Source organism: Chrysemys picta, chromosome 3, assembly GCF_011386835.1.
Source record: "Chrysemys picta bellii isolate R12L10 chromosome 3, ASM1138683v2, whole genome shotgun sequence".
NCBI lineage: Eukaryota > Metazoa > Chordata > Testudines > Emydidae > Chrysemys > Chrysemys picta.
In genome coordinates, this window is record NC_088793.1 from 159629353 (window position 1) to 159652003 (window position 22651).

A 22651-nucleotide genomic window follows, 5' to 3' on the forward strand; every position below is an offset into this window, starting at 1 on the left:
CCTTAACACGTTTCTTCCTCAAAGTCTTTCAACAACAAATAAATAGGCACATTCTAACGATAGGTTATCAGACCACTTTGAGATCAGAACTTCTGATCATCTTTGTCACCTAGCGTACAGTGTCTGAATTATGATCTGTCCAATGCAGACAAATCTCTTTTGGAGCATGAGCTGTGTCTTCTGTAATTTGGACCATGCTTTGAATGATGACAGTGCTCAATAACTTTGTTTATTTTTACTGTTTTGTTTATTTCTTCAAACTTCTTTAAAGCACCTTTCCCAACAGTTCTAGGCACTTTTATCAATTTTTAAAATATAAGAGAAGGCATACTATTTGCTAATGTAAAATAGTAAAGACAAATTGATATCTTCCCTCATCTATTATGAATGAATGAGCTGTTGTCTCAGCACTACCAGCGAAAGCAGCACTGCAGTGCCAATTTTTCATTTTAGGAACACAAACAGAAAATTATTTTATTCAGTAGTGTTTCTTTTGGGGGAACCCCCCAAAACACTTAAAATATTGCCAGAGTACAAAGACTGCACATATAGATTGAAACACTTGTTAGAAGCTACAGCATACCTGATAACCATACAAAATTATCTTTTTAAAAAAGATGACATAAAAATCACACATCCATTCCTGACGTATGACATTTCAAAATGTACACCCTTAAAATGTTTACGCCAAGGTGGATCTGAGTACTACTAACTCTGACTTGGAAGGGTCTTTTTTCCACTGAATCAATCTAGATTGCTTACGGGGCATGCCCAATACACAAATCTCTGCTTGTGTCCTGGAGCTTCCACACCTTCTTAAGAAAAGCATGGAGTGTGCTGGGCTCCTATCTCACAGGGACTGAAGAGGTGTGAAGATAGCATGCTCTTTCAGTGAGAGTAATCACCTTCACCCAAGAACTTGAGACACTGGATATGTTGGTCCAAAAATGAACTATCTGGGGGGCAAAATCCATTTTCTACCAAATGCTAGAAAACGTACATGCCGTCCAAAATCCCCAAACTCATATTAATAACTAATAAAAATCTAAGTTAATTAAATTAACTTTCTAAAAAACAAGAGAGACCAGTTGCTTAGACACATTCCCCTCAGCATCCACCTGGCTATAGGAGTGCTGGTTTCCATGTTACACCCTTCAGGGCCAGATTGTGGCAGTAAAGAAGTGAACACTGGTTTAGCAAAGGAATTTCTTATCCATAAACACAAACTCTTCAAAAACCAAAACACAAACAAAATACCCCACACAGCACAAGAGAGTTACATATCTTAGGAAAACAACTAACTCCTGAAAGCAACACCTCCCCCTTACTATGACCTCCCCAACCGTATAAATCCTTGGTTTAGTCTAAGTCCTTAGACCAGGCAGCTCTTCTATTGGTCGAAATGAAATGACCTCCTTTCATAGAGAACCACTAAGCAGCATCTAAACAGTTTCATACCGTTCTTGCCCATGCACTTCTGCTGGGGAATTTCCAGGCCTCCCACAGCTGCCAGGTAGAGTTGTTCAAAATCTATGGCCCTGCGAGTAGAAAACCCATTGTTCCACCAGACTGGAGCCATGCTGTGTTGATGGCTTTTAACTGCTCTAGCCTAGCTTCCGGACATAGTCTCTCCACTAGGGCAAGGACTACACTACAGTTTAAGTCGACATAAGTTATGTCGCTCAGTGGTGTGAATTAGCCAACCCCCTGAGCGACATAACTTATGCTAACTTAAGCGCAGATGTGGACAGTGCTAATTTGACAGAAAAACGTCTCTCACCAACATAGCTACCACCGCTCGCAGGGGCTGGCGTAACTAAACCAACGGGAGAGCTCTGTAAGCCGTTGGCTTAGAGAGGCTCCACTAGAGACCGTGCTTCTGCACTGCAGGAAGCTCTCTAATGTAGCCATAGGTTAGGTGTCAAGTCCCCACTACAAAATGGATGCTCTAACTCACACTGATGACTACATTCAAAATGGAGTCAAACACAACATAACATTCACAAAACACAATAGAATGCATAATTTGACACAGATACATTCCCCAAATCGCCACAAGCAGAATGTAAGAAAGCTAATCTCAGTCACAGAAAGTTAATTCACCAGGTATTTTTGCAAAAGCTACCTTACTTATAAAATACCATCTCTGTTTGTGGTCATTAAAGATCATATACCACTTTTATAAAGTCAAGGTGTTAGCCACAATGTTCTGGCTAACAACGTATTGCCAACTGCATAAAACCAGTTCTTCGGATATTTTACAGTTTCATCTGGATACAATGTTATTCTACACTTCCTGTCTTAAACTGTTGTAATTGTTGCTGTAAACTGCCATACAAATGCTATATTTCACCTCTGGGGTGTTTCAAATGATTCCTTTCCATACATATTTGTTAACTATCTCCCGGAGTGAAGAGAGGCTTAATATTTGTAAAGCACTTTGATATCTTAGAGGAAAAGCACTACAAAAATCCAGAGTATGACAATCTATTAAAATGCTCCAACGCTACATACACTGTTGAAAACAATGTTACTATATCTTGGCTCATGTACAATGATAGCCAAATTGTTTCCTAGGATATTAAAATGAAAGTATAATACATATTTATGGATTATGAGTAATAAGCTTTCTATATACATTAGTTTTAAACACTATATCATAAATCTGAATAAAAAACTTCCCAAGTTAGTAACTGCCTGAGTATTACTCAGCAACATCAGTGGTTGCCCGAAGGTGCAGGGCAAGGGGCCTAGGCAAGCCCCCTCCCAACAGAAACAGGACCATATTTTTGCAGCCCAGGAGGCCCAAGTACATCACCAGATCCAGCCAGTACTGCCAACTCCAAGCATTTTTAAAAACATCATGGGATCATCTTAAAAATTATATTTTTTTCAAAACCTGGGGGTTCATTTATTTGCTTTCTGATACCTGAGCCCTTAGAATACACTCAAGTCATGTTTTTAAGTTTTTCTTCTATGAATGAGGACTAGAAACTTACTTTTAAAAAAAAGTAAAGCAGACTTTCACCAAATCACATGCTTCCAGCACCTGGAGCTTTAAGAAGAGTACCAACTTTTGCAAAAATTGCAATAATAAAATTGAGAGAGTTGGCAGCACTAAGAATCTGAGCTATTATTTGGGATTGGTGGACTGGCTGTTGGGATAGGGTTACCATACGTCCTCTTTTTCCCGGACATGTCCGGCTTTTCGGCACTCAAACCCCTGTCCAGGGGGAATTGCCAAAAAGCCGAACATGTCCGGGAAAATGGCGGCTCTGCTCCTCCCCTGACTCTTCGGCTCTTTTTAAGAGCCGAGCTGCCCGAGCGCTATGGGCTTCAGGCAGCCCCCTTGCCTCCGGACCCCAGCCGCCGGCCGGGCACTTCCCCTCCCGGGCTCCGGCGGCGCAGGGTCCAGAGGCATAGGGGCTGCCCGAAGCCGGTAGCGCTGGGGCAGATCGGCTCTTAAACAGAGCCGAAGAGTCAGGGGAGAAGCAGAGCCTCCGGCCACGGCGGCTCTGCTCCTCCTAGACTCTTCGGCTCTGTTTAAGAGCCAGGCTGCCCGAGCGCTACAGGCTTCGGGCAGCCCCTATGCCTCCGGACCCTGCGCCGCCGGAGCCCGGGAGGGGAAGTGCCCGGCTGGGGGCGCAGGGTCCGGAGGCAAGGGGGCTGCCCGAAGCCCAAGCGCTACCGGCTTCACGGTTTGCCGGGCAGCCTCCAGACCCTGCGCCCCCGGCTGGGCGCTTCCCCTCCCGGGCTCCAGCTGCGCTGGGAAAGCGCCAGCCGGGGGCGCAGGGTCTGGGGGCTGCCCGGCAAACCGTCAAGCCGGTAGCGCTCAGGCAGCCCTTTCCGCGTGGCTGGGAGTGGAAGGGAGGAGGGGCGGAGTTAGGGCGGGGAAGGGGCGGAGTTGGGGCGGGGCTGCGGAAATGGGCGGGGCCAGGGCCCATGAAGGGTCCTCTTTTTTTATTTATTAGATATGGTAACCCTATGTTGGGAGAGATAAAGTATGGTAACAGGCCCCTCTCTGGAGGGGTGAAAGTAAGGTGGTACAGGGCGGTTCGGCACACCGGTAAAAAGTGGCCGCCAGCACCGGCCTGTACCCAGCTGACTTTAAAGCGTTGCCGTGGCAGTGCTTTAAGGACCCTGCTTAAACTGCTGCCGTAGCAGCGCTTCAATGTCATTGCCCTGTTAGCCCCACCCCCCCGGGACGCCAATGGGGGAGGGCAAAAGGAGCAGCTGCCCCGGGGCTGGCGATTTAAAAGGGCCCGGGGCTCTGGCCGCCGCTGCTGCTACTGGGGCAGTGGCCGGAGCCCTGGGCCCTTTAAATCGCTACTGGAGCTCTGGGTGGCATGGGCCAGGCAACATGGAAGGGCTGGCTGGGGGACACTGATCCCCAGACCTGCCCCTCCCACCCGAGACCCTGCCTCTTCCGGGGCCAGAGCTGGCCCCCGTACTGGTAAGTCTTCGACTTTACTTTCACTCCTGCCTCTCTGGCATCTTCACACCATTGGACTATTGGAAAAATCAGACTATATGCTTTACAAGTGATCGGTCACTCTGTCCTCTTACACTTGCAGGGATCAAGCCCCTGAACTGCGCAGAGAGAATCGCCTAGCAGACTAATGCCTAAGTGGGTCAGGCATTGTGGGGGATCTCCCTTCCCCCCAGGAAATAATAAAATGCTAGGTCCAGGGGAAGTTGTGAATAGCCTCGATGGATGGGAGGCAGGGAAAATGTACAATAGGCAGAAAGCCTAATGTCTCTTTTTCTGGTATACTGGAAGATGGGGTAAAAGTTTTAATGGAAACAGGGACTCACGGTTTGACAGGGAACTTTTAAAGTGAAAAACTAAAAATATTGTAAATGATCAAGTTCAACACATTGTTAGCCTATATAAACCACACTATGTAATTTTGGTAACCTCAGCTTTCTGTCCTATTTGTTACTCACTCTGGTCGCATCTTCTACTAGTTTGACTGAAAAAAAATCTATAGGACAGAGATCATGTGTACCTGTGCTTGTAAAGTGCCTACCACAATGAGGTCCCAACCTGACCAGAGCCTTACCAAGAGACTTGAGTAATAAAATTACTACTCCACTATAACAACCTATTAAGTACTGATTTTTGGTCACATTAAACTGAAAAATCTCTTGGAAGTTACAAAGAATCTACAAAATTTAACTTATTAGTCTTATTTTGGCAGTGTTTCAACACATGTAAGATAAACATACTGCAGCTGAAGAACTCCATTGCTGAGCATCTCATTATGATCAGTCAAGTGCCAGTGTGCTCACGGCTGTACAAAACACAAATAAAGACTGCCCCAAAATAACTTAATATTTTCTTATAAATTAAGTGAGGTTAAAAGAATTAGAATGAAAATAATTCAGTTACAGAATTATTTGATAGTCTAGATGCTTTGTAGAGCAATGAAATCTCATCTCCAATGAGACCTACATCAACCAACTGTAAAACTGGGGATTAAAATGTATACCTGTTAAGTAAGGTGGAGTGGTCTTAAACAGAGATAAAGAAAATAATGAGATATTCATGGAAACTGCAGTTCATGTACTCCAAAAATTATGGCACTGAAGTATGGTTCCAGAAACTTGTTTAAAATATTTAAGTAAAACCCCGCTCTGTGTGTGATGTTCTTGAAAGGCAAAGAATAAGGTTATAATCGGGTTTCAAATCCTGAGGAATTTAGGAGCAAGAGAGCTGGAAATGTGAATTTGAGTCTTAAAAAAAAAAAAAAAAAAAAACCTCTGTGGAAAGCATTGCACCATAAGGAAGCTTAAAATTGTAATATTTGCTATAAAACATTTGTTTCTATTTCTTCAGTGTGGACTGTATTTGATAGCAATTTAATACTTCTAATGTAGCATTAACCTGTAACAGAAATTTGATCTAAAAATCTTCAGTACAAATTTTTCCAACAAATATTTTAAAATTATTTTCAATTACTTTCCTAAGAGAACTCATCGGTGTATAACACATACAAAAGCACAAATGTAGTGGTTACAGGAAGGAGGTGGTTGATAAAGAGATGCTGTCCGAGGTCCCTTTGCTTCACTAACATCTTGAAAAACCCTCAGAAGTCTGGAGAGAAAGCTATCATGATTTTTAGTTATTTATGGTGAGATTTTCAAAGCTCTTTGCATTTGCCTAACTGTGCTCCCATTGGCTTGAATGAAAGCAGAGTAAGGTCAAAAGCTAAGCACTTTTGAAAGTCCCAACCACTGGGCCACCTGAATAACTGCTATAATTTATTAATATCTCTTGCCCTGGTCTACACTTCGGGATTAGGTCGAATTTAGCTGCGTTAGGTCTATTTTAAAATGAATGCATCTACACAACCAACCCTGTTCCGTCGACCTAAAGGGCTCTTAAAATTGACTTCTGTACTCCCCCCTCCCCGGCAAGGGGAGTAGCGCTAAAATCGACCTTGCTGGGTCGAATTTGGGTAGTGCAGATGCAATTTGACGGCATTGGCCTCCGGGAGCTATCCCAGAGTGCTCCAATGTGACCACTCTGGACAGCACTTTGAACTCCGATGCATTAGCCAGGTACACAGAAAAAGCCCCGGGAAATTTCAAATTTCATTTCCTGTTTGGTCAGTGTGGTGAGCTCAGCAGCACAGGTGACCATGCTGTCCCCCCAAACCAGCTCCAGCATGGACTGAAAGGGAGACCCTGGATCTGATTGCTGTATGGGGAGAAGAATCTGTGCAGGCTGAACTCCAATCAAAAAGAAGAAATGCTAATATATATGCCAAAATCGCACAGGGCATGGTGGAGAGAGGCTACAACAGGGACACACAGCAGTGCCGCGTGAAAGTTAAGGAGCTCAGGCAAGCCTACCAAAAGACAAAGGAGGCAAATGGTCGCTCCAGGTCAGAGCCCCATACATCCCGCTTCTATGATCAGCTGCATGGCATTCTAGGGGGGACCCTACCACTACCCCATCACTGTCTGTGGACACCTGCAAGGGGAGAGTCTCATGCAACAGGGAGAAGGAGGAGGAGGAGAATGAACAGCAGGCAAGCAGTGAATCCGTTCTCCCCGGCAGCCAGGACCTTTTCATCACCCTGGAGCCAGTATCCTCCCAAGGTGGGATCCCCGACCCTGAAGCCGGAGAAGGTACCTCTGGTGAGTGCATATTTCTAACTACAGTACAGGGTTTAAAAGCAATTGTGTTTAATGTTTGATTTGCCCTGAAGAATTGGGATGCATTCGCGGCCAGTACATCGACTGGAAAAGTCTGTTAACGTGTCTGGGGATGGAGCGGGAATCCTCCAGGGACATCTCCATGAAGCTCTCCTGGAGGTACTCTGAAAGCCTTTGCAGAAGGTTTATGGGGAGGGCTGCCTTATTTCGTCTTTCACGGTAGGACACTTTACCATGCCAAGCCAGTAGCAAGTAGTCTGGAATCATTGCAGCACAAAGCATGGCAGTGAGTGGTCCTGGGTTTTGGTCGCATTCAAGCAACATTTGGTTTATATCTTTCTGTGTTAGCCTCAAGAGAGTGATATCATTCATGGTCACCTGGTTGAAATAGGGGAATTTTTGTAAGGGAACAGTAAAAGGACCCCGTTCATCCTGGGCTGTTTGGCTTGGCTAAAAGGGATCATCCAGGAGAATAGCCACATGGTGGGGGGAGGGGTGAAGGGATCATCCCAGAGAATAGCCACACGGTGAGGTGGGGGAAGGTGTGTGCTGCACATCCACCTGAAAACTGCAGCCCCTCCTTTTAAATGTGAAACCCAACCAGCATTGCTTGCTATGGGAAAGGAGGGTGCTGCAGTTTGAAACCATTCCCACATATTATGAAGGCGTAAGAAGACAACCCCATGTACCCTTTGGCTTACCATGGCCGCCTGGAAACCAAATTCTGTTGCCCAGCCGTGTGTGATGTGTCACCATACTGGCAGGTGCTCAATATAAAAGGCAAAATGCAATCTTGTACCTAAAGTACATGTGCTGTCTGCTGTGAATTGCTTGATTCACTGTGAAAGTCTCCCTTTTCTTCTCAAAAATAAATGATCTTAAATTTTACTCTCCCGTTTTATTCCCCCGCAGGTGCAAATGTTTCTATGCTCCCCCTTATCATCTCTGTCCCCGAGATTATCACAGATTAGAAGACAAAAAAACTGCACTCGTGATGACATGTTTTCTGAGCTCATGCAGTCCTCCCGCACTGATAGAGAACAGCTTAATGCATGGAGGCATTCAGTGGCAGAGGCCAGGAAAGCATTAAGTGAGCGCGATGAGCAGAGGCAGGAGGCGATGCTGAGGCTAATGGAGGAGCAAACGGACATGATGAGGCGTCTGGTGGAGCTGCACGAAAGCCAACAAGTGCACAGACCCACCCTGCATCCATTGTATAACTGCCTGCCCTCCTCCTCAAGTTCCATATCCTCCTCACTCAGATGCTCAAGAACCCAGGGGGGGAGGCTCCGGGCACCCAGCCACTCCAGAGGATGGCCCAAGCAACAGAAGGCTGTCATTCAAACAGTACTGATTTGTAGTGTGGCTACAATAAGCAATGTGGCCATGTCCTTCCCTCCTCCCCCACCCCACCTCACCCAGGCTACCTTGTCAGTTATTTCACTTTATTTTGTAATTAAGAAAGAAAGAATGCATGGTTTCAAAATAATAGTTATTTTATTTCCGTTGCCAGCTGTGATCGAAGGGGGGAAGGGTGGTTAGCTTACAGGGAATTAAAATCAACAAAGGGGGCGGGTTTGCATCAAGGAGAAAACGCACACAACTGTCACACCATAGCCTGGCCAGTCATGAAACTGGTTTTCAAAGCCTCTCTGATGCGCAGCGCGCCTAGCTGTGCTGTTTTAATCGCCCCAGTGTCTGGCTGCTCAAAATTGGCCACCAGGCTATTTGCCTCAACCTCCCACCCCGCCATAAACATCTCCCCCTTACTCTCACAGATATTATGGAGCACACAGTAAGCAGCAACAACAATGGGAACATTGGTTGCACTGAGGTCTAACCTAGTCAGCAAACAGCACCAGCGAGCTTTTAAACGTCCAAAGGCACATTCTACCACCATTCTGCACTTGCTCAGCCTATAGTTGAACTGCTCCTTACTACTGTCCAGGCTGCCTGTGCACTTCATGATCCACGGGAGCAAGGGGTAGGCTGGGTCCCCAAGGATAACTATTGGCATTTCAACATCCCCAACAGTAATTTTCTGGTCTGGGAAATAAGTCCCTTCTTGCAGCTGCTCGAACAACCCAGAGTTCCTAAAAGATGCGAGCATCATGCACCTTTCCCTGCCATCCCACGTTGATGTCGGTGAAAGGTTCCTTATGATCCACCAGTGCTTGCAGCACCATTGAGAAGTACCCCTTGCAGTTTACGTACTGGTTGGCAAGGTGGTCCGGTGCCAAGATAGGGATATGGGTTCCATCTATTGCCCCACCACAGTTAGGGAACCCCATTGCAACAAAGCCATACAGTATGACCTGCACATTTCCCAGAGTCACTACCCTTGATAACAGAACATCAGTGATTGCATTGGCTACTTGGATCACAGCAGTCCCCACAGTAGCTTTGCCCACTCCAAATTGATTTCCGACTGACTGGTAGCAGTCAGGCATTGCAAGCTTCCACAGGGCTATCGCCACTCGCTTCTCAACTGTCAGGGCAGCTCTCATCTTGGTAATCCTGCGCTTCAGGGTGGGGGAAAGCAAGTCACAAAGTTCAAGGAAAGTGGCCTTACGCATGCGAAAGTTTCGCAGCCACTGTGAATCATCCCATACCTGCAACACTCTGCAGTCCCTCCAGTCTGTGCTTGTTTGCCGGGCCCAAAATTGGCGTTCCACTGTATCAACCAGCCCCACTGCCAACATGATGTCCCAACTGCCACAGCCTGTGCTTTCAGGAATGTCTGTGTCCATGTCCTCCTCACAATCGTCCTCATGCTAGCGTCTCTTAGCCAGGTTCTGCACATACTGCAGGATAATGCATGAGGTGTTTACAATGCTCACAACAGCAGCGGTGAGCTGAGTGGGCTCCATGCTTGCCATGCTATGGCGTCTGCATGGGTAACCAGGGAAAAAGGCGTGAAACAATTGTCTGCCGTTGCTTTCACGGCAGGAGGGGGGACTGACGACATGTACCCAAAACCACCCGCGACAATGTTTTTGCCCCATCAGGCATTGGGAGCTTAACCCAGAATTCCAATGGGCGGCGGAGACTGCAGGAACTGTGGGATAGCTACTCACAGTGCACAGCTCCATGATTTGATGCTAGCCACGGTATTGAGGACGCATTCTGATGACTTAATGCGCTTAGTGGGGACGTACACAATCGACTGTATAAAATCGATTTCTAAAGATCAACTTCTATAAAATTGACCTAATTTTGTAGTGTAAACATACCCTTATTCACTTACCAAACAACCTATGACCCTATATTTCACCTTCTCCATATTACTTCCACATCTACCACCTACACCACACAGACTTCCTCTCTCCACCTTCAACATCAAACTCAGAGCAAGTACAGTAGTTAGAAATGGATGTCTAAGCTTTCAGACCACTGAAGCAGATAGCTAGTATGAATGGTATACACTTTTAGTTGATAGCTATACTTAAATGTGCTACATTTGAAATGGTTACCACTCTTTCACTGGTAACCAAGGGATAGGCCAGACGGTAGTGAAGAAGTTCAGGGAGATAGCAACAGGGTCTGGGAGCTGGAGCAAATCATGGTTGTTAGACATAGGGTCCCTGGGCTGGAACCTGGAGTACAAGGGGAGCCTGGGTTCCCCTACCAGCCACTGGGGAAGGGTACAATCTGGGCAATAGAAAGAAAGACTTCCTGAGACAGATAGTTTAGAGGGACTTTGATACCTCAGAATAGGAAAACGATAATGACCTAGTGAAACCAGACATAGGGGGAGTTACGGAGAGGGATCAATCGAGTCCAAATAAAGAGAAGGAGAGACACAGCGTGAGCGACTAAAGGAAGGGGCATCAGACTGGTCGAAAACTAATCCCCGGCCACATGGAGGCGTCACAACAGTGAGTAGTAAACCCAATGACTGGGTCACTTCCAGGATACTGGTCACAGGCTGGGGCATTGACCAGACCATGTGACTGACACCTTTCCAACATGGCAGCAGCTCCTCCCTCCACCTTCTCTGCTGGCTGCCTTCTCGCCCTTCTCTATGCCTAGTACGCCTATGGGAGAAGCATTACAGATACCCTTTGTCATGGCAATGTCTTCTGAAGGAAGAAAGATACCCACAAAAAGGGGGCTGAAGGACTTTGCTGGTACTGGATGCTAAGAGGAGAGCTAAGGGTCTTTGTGGGCGCTCTACACGCTTCTATAGCCTTTCAGGTTTACTCCGCAGCCAGAGAGGAGTTCAGGTGCTTTGGGAATGTTGTGGGAAGGAGACAAGATGGGTAAGATAATATTTTTTTATTGGACCAACTTCTGTTGGTCCAATAAAAGAGACAAGCTTTTGAGCTTACACAGAGCTCTTCTTCGGGGCAAGGAAGGGGCTAATGGGCTTTACAGGACACTGTAGGAATGCTGTCAGGATATTACAAGAGGCTGAAGGACTGGGGAGAAATAAGAGAGTGGTGGATTACAGGGGAGAGATAAGAGTAAAAAAGTTAATCAGAGGCTAAAATGGCCAAGATAGACTGTTGTTCCATATGAGATATTTAAAATACTTGCACAGTATTGTCTATCTTTACTTTTTTTTTTTTAAAATAATTCCTATCATTCTACTAGAGTTTATTCATGGTATTTTTCTTGGGTAAAATATGCTTATTGCAACTTCAATGCCAATATAAAATACAGAGTAAGCAAAGCGTTCCCTCTAATTTTTCCCCACGCATGTACAGAATGAATTGTGTTATGTGCACCACTATGGAGGTGATGTGTGACAAAATTTATGTGGCGGGGATGGGGCCGAGGGGTTCGGAGTGTGGGAGGGGGCTCAGGGCTGGGGCAGAGAATTGGGGTACAGGGGGTGAGGGCTCTGGCTGGGGGTGCGGGTTCCAGGGTGGGGCCAGAAATAAGGGGTTCAGGGTACGGGAGGCAGCTCCGGGCTGGGGTTAAGGGGGGGTGAGAGCTCCGGCTGGAGATGTGGGCTCTGGGATGGGGCCGGGGACAAGGGGTTTGGGGTGCAGGCTGCCCTGGGTCTACGGTGGGGAGAGAGGACTCCCCCCAGCTCTCTCTCCCCGCAGCAGCACCTGGTTTGGGGGGGAGAGGCGCCTCTCACCGCCATGGCAGCTCCGGGGCGGGCTGGGTTGGGGCCAGGGCCGGGGCACCTCTCCCGCGGCAGGTCCGGGGCAGCCGCGCAGCTTAGAGGGAACTTAGGCTGTGAATCCAATCAAGATCCACATATATTAGTTATCTGTTAAATGGAAAAGGTGCCAGATTCAAAAAGCAAAGGCATTCCATTTCTGTTGGGTGGGGAATGATGGATTGTTCATTTTCACAGACATGTTATATGCCACAAAGTACTCTTGGCTGCTTATCCAATTCCTTTGGGTCAAGAACAGAGTAGAAACGGAGGATCTCTGAAAAAAATAAACCAGGAGAGGGTAATGGTACTAGGGATGTTTGGTATGACAAGAAGCAGGTCAACAATCTTTTTATGTATCCTTCCATTTCAATTGTTCATGGTATAAAATAGGTAGATTAAGCAGATCCAAGCCCTTTATTTCAAAAGGGGCATTGCAGTCACAAACATGGTTTCAAAGGCACCACAAAGGCTGCTGCTAAGTACAATCACCTGAGATGAAATGCTAGCCCCACTGAAATTAATGGGTGGGTTTTGCCATGAATTTCAATGGGATCAGGATTTCACTCCTGGTCTTAGGCAGAAAAGTCCAAGGTTTTGGTGGATTCAGGCTCCATTTAGGCTTTATCCATTGCATATACTATGTAGTAGACTGAAACTTTAAGCACAGCATGGTGTTAAACTGTATAAATAAGCAAACAACATACTAAAACATGAAGTGGAGTGGTTTGGTGCTTTATCCAGGATGTGATTAGATGAGGCCACAATACATGGACGGGACTGAAAGAAAAGGCTGGAGTGGTGGGAATGGTAGGTCCCTTAACCACCAATCCTGCAAACACTTATACAAAGGTAATTTTACTCAGGTGAATAGTTACACGTTTCCAGTATTTAAACCTTAGAAGTTAAACTATAGATAAAGTTTTGACTTGCTTCAACTGCTTAGTACACCTCTACCTCGATATAACGCTGTCCTCGGGAGCCAAAAAAATCTTACCGCGTTATATCGAACTTGCTTTGATCCACCAGAGAGCGCAGCCCTGCCCCCCCGGAGCACTGCTTTACCACGTTATATCCGAATTCATGTTATATCGGGTCACCTTATATCGGGGTAGAGGTGTATTTACTGTGTTTTATGTGAATTTAATTTTCCTCATATCAGGATGCAACAATCCTGATGGCAAGGATCCCTTTAGTCCACGTCCCACTAAGGAAGGTGTGCTTACCCAACCATCTCTCATCATTTAAGCTACCACTTATGCGGCAGCTGTACAAAGGGACTATTCAAAGCCTGACAGAAGACTGTATCATCCCATGGCAAGGGGGTAAGAATAATTACAAGTAAAGCATGTACCTTTGTACTATCTCTACTTTTAGAAGCTGGGGGGGAAGTTTTTACAATTTGTATTTAATTAAATTATTTCCTTGTATATTGGAGGAAACACTGATGGAGCAGTAGCCACTTATTTTTTCACTTTTTTAATATAAATATAAATAAAAGCACAAACTGAGTAACTCAAACTGCCTTATCCTAAGGGATTGGAACGGGAGAAGGAAAACAAAACTACAAAGGTACTGAAGAATGTACATATGTACTTCTGTGTAAATGTGTGTGTTTGTCATATTTGTGGATTAGTGGAAAGAGTTAAGAGGTATGGTGGGAGAAAAGGGAATGGATGGAAAGGATCCAACATATTTAAAATGGTTGCTGCTTTATACTGGCATTCATCTAAATATCCTTTCTTTTCAGCAAAGTTTATACAAATACAGGTCTAACAAGACCGCCAGATACATATGTAAATCACTTCCAATATAGGGAATCATCATATCCCTAGGAATTAAGTACTGAGACTTTCAGCTTTAGGCTGCCGGTTTGAAATCTCCCCAGTTTAGTGATGACCAAAGATTACTGCTATCTGATAGATCCTCAGTTTATGTGATGTAAATTGGTTGTCCCAATCCAGTTCCCACTCAATAGGCCTTTATCACAAAATTTTCCACAACAGGCACCCTAAAGAAATTGAGCTTGGGGAGAATGAATGGAGTGTAGAGAATGCCCTACCACGTAAGCCCCAAGAAGCAGTCCTTCCAACTCCAGGCGGAAATGCATTGTGGAGAGGGGAGTAGGAAGGGAAAACGTTAGGGGGTCGATACTACCCATGCTGTAACTTGGTCGATGGATAAACAGATGCTTTCAGGCTCTTAATCTAGAACATTTTGGAAGCAGGAAATCCACCAAACACTAAGACTCTATTAAACAGAACTAGACACCTTTGACGATTTGTTTATTTAAACACAGTGAAAAGGAAATATTTGAAGTTGCATCATCTTAAGTGATACTGAAGGCTAAGTAGTGCAGACTGAAGGTGTCTAGTTCAGAGAGTGTTGTAACAAAATAAGAGTTGAACTTCTCAGGGCAAGACAGTGTTACTCGTCTATGCAGTGCCCAGTACAATGCGGTCCCAATGCTGACTGGAGTAGACACTCAAATCATTATGGGCATGGCTACACTTGCAAATGTAGAGCACTTTGAGTTAAACCAGCCTTCATAGAGCGCAGTAGGAAAAGCGCTGCAATCTGACAGCTGCAAGCGCACTGGCGTGGCCACATTAGCAGCTCTTGTAATGGCCACAGAGAGCAGTTCATTGTGGCAGCTATCCCAGCATGCAAATGGCTGCAACGTGCTTTTCAAATGAGAGGAGTGGGGTGGAGTGGAGTGTGACAGGGAGTGTGTTGTGTGTATGTGGGGGGAGAGAGAATGGGTTTTTGGGGGACTGAGAGCATGTCAGCATGCTGTCTTGTAAGTTCAGACAGCAGCAAACCCCCTCTGTGTCCCCCTTCCCCTCCGCCTTGCTCCCTCTCTCACATACAGCATTCCACAGTAATGGTTGTTTTGTCTCGGAGCAGATAAGCATGCTGGCTGTCAGAAACGGAGCTTTTAAAGAGCGTATGGGCATGCCTGCAGTGATTCCAAAACAATGACAAGAGTGGCCACTTGACTTAAGGGGATTATGAGAAGTTTCCGGAGGCTGATCAGAGTGCAGTAATGCAACACCTCGTTCACACTGATGCCTGTGCGTTTCAGCCAATGCACACCAAGTGTTAATCATCTCGCTGAGGTGGAGTACCAGGAGCGCTCTAGCCCTGGAGTCACAGCGCTCTATGTGCCTTGCCAGTGTGGACGGGTAGTGAGCTAGGGCGCCTGGGGCTGCTTTAATGTGCTCTAACTCACACGTGTAGCCAAGCCTTTAGGTTCTGCAAACAAATACAGTAGGGTAGAAATAGTGGTTACTTATTTATTAAATATTTTAAGCCATTCCAAGTATGACAATCATGTTTTCCTAGTCTTTATATAAAATGGCAACAAGCCGCTCTCTCCAGCAGGGATTCTCGGACTTTGGTATTTGAGAAGAACTTGGCTGTACCATACATCCCAACTGTGCCTATAGCTGCATCTTACCACATAGGTATTGGCAGGGGAGATACTATGATCATGAAAGTGGTTTTCCCAGGCTCATCCATTCCACTGCAGGTGTGATGACCCCTGCGATTTCCCCAAATGCGGGAAACTCGACTGCATAATTTGTGGTAGTGGGGGACTGCGTTCATGCTTTCCCCTGGCACTTGGTCAAAGACAGAGAAATAAACACGTAGGTATTGTATCCTACTGCTTCATTTGTTACGCACTGCCTACTTATAGATGAGTAGAAAAATTACAGTATCAGTTAACTTCAATGTAGATCAAATGGAGAGAAATGTTTTACTGACAATGTCCTTTAATTAATATTGACATTAATTGGAAGTAGCCCTACATTGCGCCACAAAAAACCACAGAGTCCTAGCTCCCACAGAATTATGCACCACTAACAAACTAACACTTTCCCCCTCACCCCCATACATGGGCTTGGGAGCCAATAGTCACAGTTTTAAAATAAAAAAAAAAATCCAAGTAATTTATTAAGCAGAAAGTATCACAAGCAGCAAATTCAGATTTAATATATTCTTGTGCGAATAATGTGGACTATGCAAAAATGCCTTCATAAATAAGGCAAAGCATGTAGGTTAAGACACAAGGTGTTAATATCTTACGTAATTTTCAAGTGATGATATGAGCGCATCTTGTTCAAAGCAAAGCCTATTTGAAGAGGAAAATTGATTGGTTTCATTAGCTACCTGCTAGTAATGGTACCTAATTTTTCAGAGCAAAGTTTAATAGTTCTGTTATTAACCAAAATGCATTGCATGATTCTGTAAACAGAGAACAAGTTACATTGAAGTGCAGCTGTAAAAACATTTACGCACACTTACATACTCTTATGCACATTCTTTTACCACAAATGTATGTTTTCCACTATGAACTATAAGTAATATGAATCTTACTTAAATATATGCACACACAGAATATCAAACTAGGGTGTTTTATAAATTACCATGGAGGGAAAGCTATAAGGGAGTGCTTTATCTGTACATGCAAAAAACAAATGATGCAAATAGCGATAGGTAGTAAGCCATCCTTTGTACAACATTAATATTCTAACCACTTAATAGGATTCTACAGCAAATATCACGTATATTTCTGACTTGTGCAATTAATCATGCAGACAACATGAAAGTGTGCTTTCTCCTAGCATTTGGAAAAATTTAGGCAACAGTAGTACACACACACACACAAAAAAATGCAACTGCCACTATACCAAGTTAATGTAACCACAGGAATTTTTTGTCCAAATTCACGTTCCTATTTCAGATAATAAAAATGCCTACGTTCTTTATTTGTATTAATTCAGGTATCAAGCATACTGATTTTTAAAAGGTACAGAACATTTGTTGTCTTTAAGCATCAAAAGCACTAAACTTAGAATCAGAATTTACTATGACCACAAAAATATTAATAATACAGATAATACATACCCTGTGGAGTTCAAAATTATTCTTTTTTGTTATTCTCCTTCATGGATGAAGGCAGAAAGTTGGAAGTGTTCAATTAAGAGCAAATTAGGCAACATTTGTAGCTCTCAAACATTTCTTCTACCGAATGAAGAGTTCAGACTTCATCCTGGGAGGTTACTACTTAGTCAAAAAAAACCTGCTACGCCAAGCACTCTAATCACTTGTTTTTTCAAGGGATTTCCAAAAAGCAATGTCCAAATCTTCAAAGAATGCACAAGCTGCTCCTCCCACCCCGCATTTTGTTCAGCAGCAACAGTTTATCCACACCTTTCTTGATTAGGGAAATGAAATAAGCACCATCCTACTTTTCTTCTTCACAAAAAAGCTCCAAGTGGTTTGAGTAAACGGACACCGCTACAGCACATACAGAAGGTTTTATTTGATTTTAGCTTTGCTGACACACTAATGAAGGCCCAAGCAGACAAGGCAAGAGAAAATGTTATTTGAGCACAAATTTAATGTTTATTCACTAGACTGCTTGCCTTTGAGAGGGTTGCCCAAACATAGCTCTTGCAATGCAGAGTCAATCTTTTCTAGTTGTCTCTTAGCAAACATATGGGAGCCTGGGAATTTCTCATGCATTCAGATAAATCAAGAACCAGACCTTTCAGACCACTAACATTTAGTACCTTTAGAAGGAGATGTCAGATTTCTCTGGGACTCTCTGACTTTACATTGTTTAGATTACACCAAAGCCACCACTTTTCAAAATCAAAACAAAATTATTTCATATATAATAAAATGGGGACTTCATCATTTCAAAGGCAGTTCTCTAAAACAAATCTGAGACAAACATGTTTTTACATTTACTACTGTAGGTCTCAAACCTTATAACAGACAAACCTAAACTATTAAATATATGCATCATATCTGGCTCTTAAAATGTACTGCAGCTTCTCTATTTGTCTGCATGATTTTTCAAATGCCAAATCTATCCTTTTTGTATCACGCTTCTTACACATATTCAAAAGTCATGCCTTAAAAAACTTGGTCCAATGTTTTCAGCAAAGCAGCCGCGCTCATCAATTACCTGAAGCCAAACCACGTTAGGTTATATCCTTGTTGGATATCCTGAACTATGCATGACTAGTCACTACTTTGATAGAAGTCTCAAAACTCCTAGGAAAAAAACACTGGTGCTGCAGGAAGTTTTATTGCAATATAGCCAAACACTTAAAACTCCAGCCAAATTATTTTAAAAATCATACACACTTTTTTGCTTGGGAACAGTTCAACATACTCCACATATTATCCTGAAAGTTAGGTCTTTCCAGCATGGCCAGTTGTCCACATTTTAAGGCTTGCCAAACCTGAAGTATATCTGAGATTTGGGCTTGGTATGTTCAATGGGACATCTGGCTAAGAAAAAAAGTTCAGAATCAGGCTGAATTCTGACTATTTTGGCTATAATTTTTCAGTTAAAAACAGATCTCTGCTTGTACAATTACTAGGTAGACAAACAAGGCTACCTGTTTTGAGCTATACTTATTTGTATGAGCTAGATCTATTTTTAGGTGACAGTTAATTTAATATTACATTTCCATTTACCACTGGAGAAAGTTCTTTTAAAATAGATAAGATGTAACAACTCAATTCTCTTAATACTTTCCAAAAAAGAATTAAACCATCTGAAAGGGATCTAAACCTCAAACAGTTTAACTACAGAAAAAGAACTGTACTTAAGATAAAACTTTCTTTAAATACCCTTCTCTTCCTGCGCTCCCTCCCTCCCCTCCGCCCCCTACTCCACCTCCTGGCAGGCCCTGGGAACCCTGAAAGCACCAAAACTGTTTCAGAGTAGCAGCCGTGTTAGTCTGTATCCGCAAAAAGAACAGGAGTACTTGTGGCACCTTAGAGACTAACAAATTTATTAGAGCATAAGCTTTCGTGGACTACAGCCCACTTCTTTGGATGCATATAACTGTTGTACAAAACTGTTGTACAAAACTGTTGTAGTTCCCCTGTGTAAGAAGAAGGATTTAGGAAGGCTGAACAGGGGTTTTATAACACCCTGCACATCAGAGAGTACAGTCCTGTGGGGGATCATTTTACTCCAGCACAGAAGGGAGCTTGGGCATGAACCAGTGGATCCACCGAATACAGATTCAGCGACAAAATACCATTCGCACCCCGGACAAAACACAAGGTGAGAAGTACACAGCAGCTTCAGGGACTACGGTAGCCCTAAGGGCTTGGCTACACTTGCAAGTTAGAGTGCATTAAACCAGCCCCGTGGGCCCTAACTCACGACCCTTCCAAACTGGCAAGGCACTTAGAGCACTCTGACTCCGTGGGAAGAGCGCTCCTGAAATTCCTGGGTGTCAGCGTGAACCAGGTGTTGTATTACTGCACTCTGATCGGCCTCCGGAAACGTCCCATAATCCCCTTAAATCAAGTGGCCACTCTTGTCATTGTTTTGGAATCGCTGTAGGAACATGGATATCAAAGCAAACCATTACTGTGGAATGGTGTGAGAGAGAGAGAGAGAGAGGCGGGGGACGAGGGATCTGCTGCTATCTAAACTTACAAGACAGCATGCTGACATGCTCTCAGCCCCCCAAAAACCCACTCTCTCCCCCCCACATACACACTCCCTGTCACACTCCACTCCCCACTTGCATGCTGGGATAGCTACCACAATGTACTGCTCTCTGTGGCTGCTGCAAGTGCCGCATATGTGACCACACCAGTGCGTTCGCAGCTGTCAGTGTGGACAGACTGCAGCGCTTTCTCTACTGTGTTCTACGAAGGCTGGTTTAACTCAAAACACTGTACATTTGCAATTGTATCCATGTCCTAAGACAAGTATCAGATGGGTAGCCATGTTTGTTGCTTTTTACAGATCCAGACTAAGAGTCCTGTGGCACCTTATAGACTAACATACGTATTGGAGCATAAGCTTTTGTGGGTAAATACCCACTTCATTCGACGCATGGGTATTCACCCACGAAAGCTTATGCTCCAATACGTCTGTTAGTCTATAAGGTGCCACAGGATTCTTTGTTGCTTCATCCTAAGACGGCAGCAGCTGCAGAGCAGTTCCACAGCCTGAAGAAAAAACTGTTGTTCTCTTCCCAACCCCCCCCCTCAGCCCACTTAGTTGGGCTATGTACTGCATTCAGGATTTGGGCATTAGTAATCTTAGGCCTGGTCTACACCTAAAATGTAGGTTGAACAGGTTGTGTTGCTCAGGGATGTGAAATGTCTCCCCATGAGAGACACAGTTAAGCCAATCTAACCCCAGTATAGACACAGTGCTAGGGGCTGACAAAATAATTCTTCTGTCAACTGAACTACTTGCTCTCAGAAATGTGGATTTACCACAGTGACAGAAAGTGTTCTTCTGTCACTGTGGTAAGTGTCCACACTATAGCACTACAGTAGTGCAGTTGCAGCTGTGCTGCTGTAATATTTCTAGTGTAGATATAGCCGTAGTTAAGCAGACTTAAGCCCTCCTGTAGACAGTGCTAGGTCAACAAAAGAATTTACTCCTGGGGAGATTCTGTGCCACTGCGCATGCGCAGAATTTATGTTCCCCGCAAATTTCTTTGCTTTCCCACAGAAAAATGACTTTCTGGCAGGGAAGCCACAAGAACAGTCATGCAACCCTCCCCAGCAGTATGTTTCAGGTGCCCAAAGCAGCTGGCAGAGAGGTAAATCACTGTGGGGCAGAAGGCGGGACTGGTGAAGACCCAGTTGGTGGCTCCTATCCTGCGCTGGGCTCAGTTGGTAATCACAGCTGGGCTGGGAAGGACGGGACTTCCTCTTCTCCTGCACAGCATCCGGGGCTTGGTTAGACCCACCCCCAGATTTCTCCCCTGGCTGCAGGAAGCTCTGCAAACTCCCCCCACCCCACCCCTGCTTCCTGCACCCATTGCTCCTCAGCTGCAGGGGGAGGGATCCTAGTACGGGGAGCTACTCCTCCATCTACCCAACCCCATGCATCCAGACCCTCTTGCCAAGCCTCACTCCCCCACACTCAGAACTCCCCTGATGAGTCCCACTCCCCCTGCACCTGGACCCGCCCAATGAGCCACCCACACCTGGATTCCCACCCTACCAAGCCCCAACCAGCTGCACCTGGATCCCCACCCCATTGAGCACCACTCCCCCAGCATCTGGACCCCCCACTAAGTCCCCCACACCCAGATCCCCCTGCTGAGGTCTATCCCCCCCATATCCTGACACGCCCTGTGCTGAGCCCCAACCACCTTCACCAGGACTCCCCTGCAGAGTCCCATTACTGTTGCACTCAGAACCCCCCAACAAGTCCCTGTGCATCCAGATTCCCCCCACACCCAGATCCTCCACTGAACTGCCCACACCCGGATTGCCCCACACAGAACCATCTCAACCCACACCTGGTTCCCCCCACATTAAGCCCCTCCACACTTGGAATCTGCCTTGCTGACCCTGCCTGCCCACACAGAGGGGCAGGGCCCTGGGATGTTTCTGGGCCTGGCCGGGTCCTTACGCTGTGTCAGGGTTTGGTGCAGCCTCACCACTGAGTCCATAGTCCGGAGTGGAGCTGCAGTGATCTCCCACCTCTGTGCAGCTAGTGGCCTGTGCTCCCCTCCCCAATGCCATGCTGGAGCCTCCACATTTATTTGATGAATAAAATTTGCAGAATTTTAAAATATTGTATGCAGAATTTTTAATTTTTTGGCACAGAATTTAAAATGTTTTGGTGCAGAATGCCCTCAGGAGCAAGAATTCTTCAGTTGACCTAACTACTGCTTCGGAGAAGGTGTATTTACTACAGCAAGGGAAAAAGTATCTACACTACAGTACTGCAGCTGTGTCACTCTAGCATTTGTAATGTATACATTCCAGTCATAAGGAAAGTTTCACGATCAATTTTCTTGGGTAGACATTTTGCTCAGTCCTGAGTTCTTTACCCATTTGTATTTTTCTTACAGTAAACAAAAAGGGTTATTGCAGTGGGTATCAAACTTTTTTATTGGCAACCCCTTTCAGATTGCAAGCCATTGAGTGTGACCCCCCTAATAAATTAAACACACTGTTTAATATATTTAACACCATTATAAATGCTGGCGGCAAGCAGGGTTTGGGGTGGAGGTTGACAGCTCGCGACCCCCCCCCCCAATAATGACCTTGCGACCTCCTGGGGGGTCCCGACCCCCAGTTTGAGAACCCCTGGGTTAGTGTGTGTTTCTGGTCACAACACTTCTTTATAAAAAACCCCAAAAGTTTCCAATTATAAAAAGCATAGTGTGATGATGAGCTTTATTTAGTTTATGGTTATTTAGAAAGACTGACAGATTTCTTCAAAGTTTTAAACTGGTATGGGGCTGGATGACTCAGAACAGCAGTGATTAAATTCAACGTTTTTCAACTCCACCCCACTAATTTGAAGCGGACCGAAGTTGGCCAAAATTGGAAGATTACCACAAGTTAGTTTGT

At 45.0% G+C, this 22651-nt stretch overlaps 1 protein-coding gene and 1 non-coding gene across 11 annotated transcripts in view; one reads left to right on the plus strand and one right to left on the minus strand.

Annotated features, from left to right (window-relative positions):
- Window positions 1–22651, minus strand: part of DISP1 (dispatched RND transporter family member 1) — a 198634-nt gene that overhangs the window by 118205 nt on the left and 57778 nt on the right. The window lies entirely within an intron of this gene.
- LOC135982704 (U1 spliceosomal RNA) lies at window positions 15741–15897 on the plus strand. The gene has a single exon (XR_010600261.1). It is a non-coding gene; the product is annotated as a U1 spliceosomal RNA (small nuclear RNA).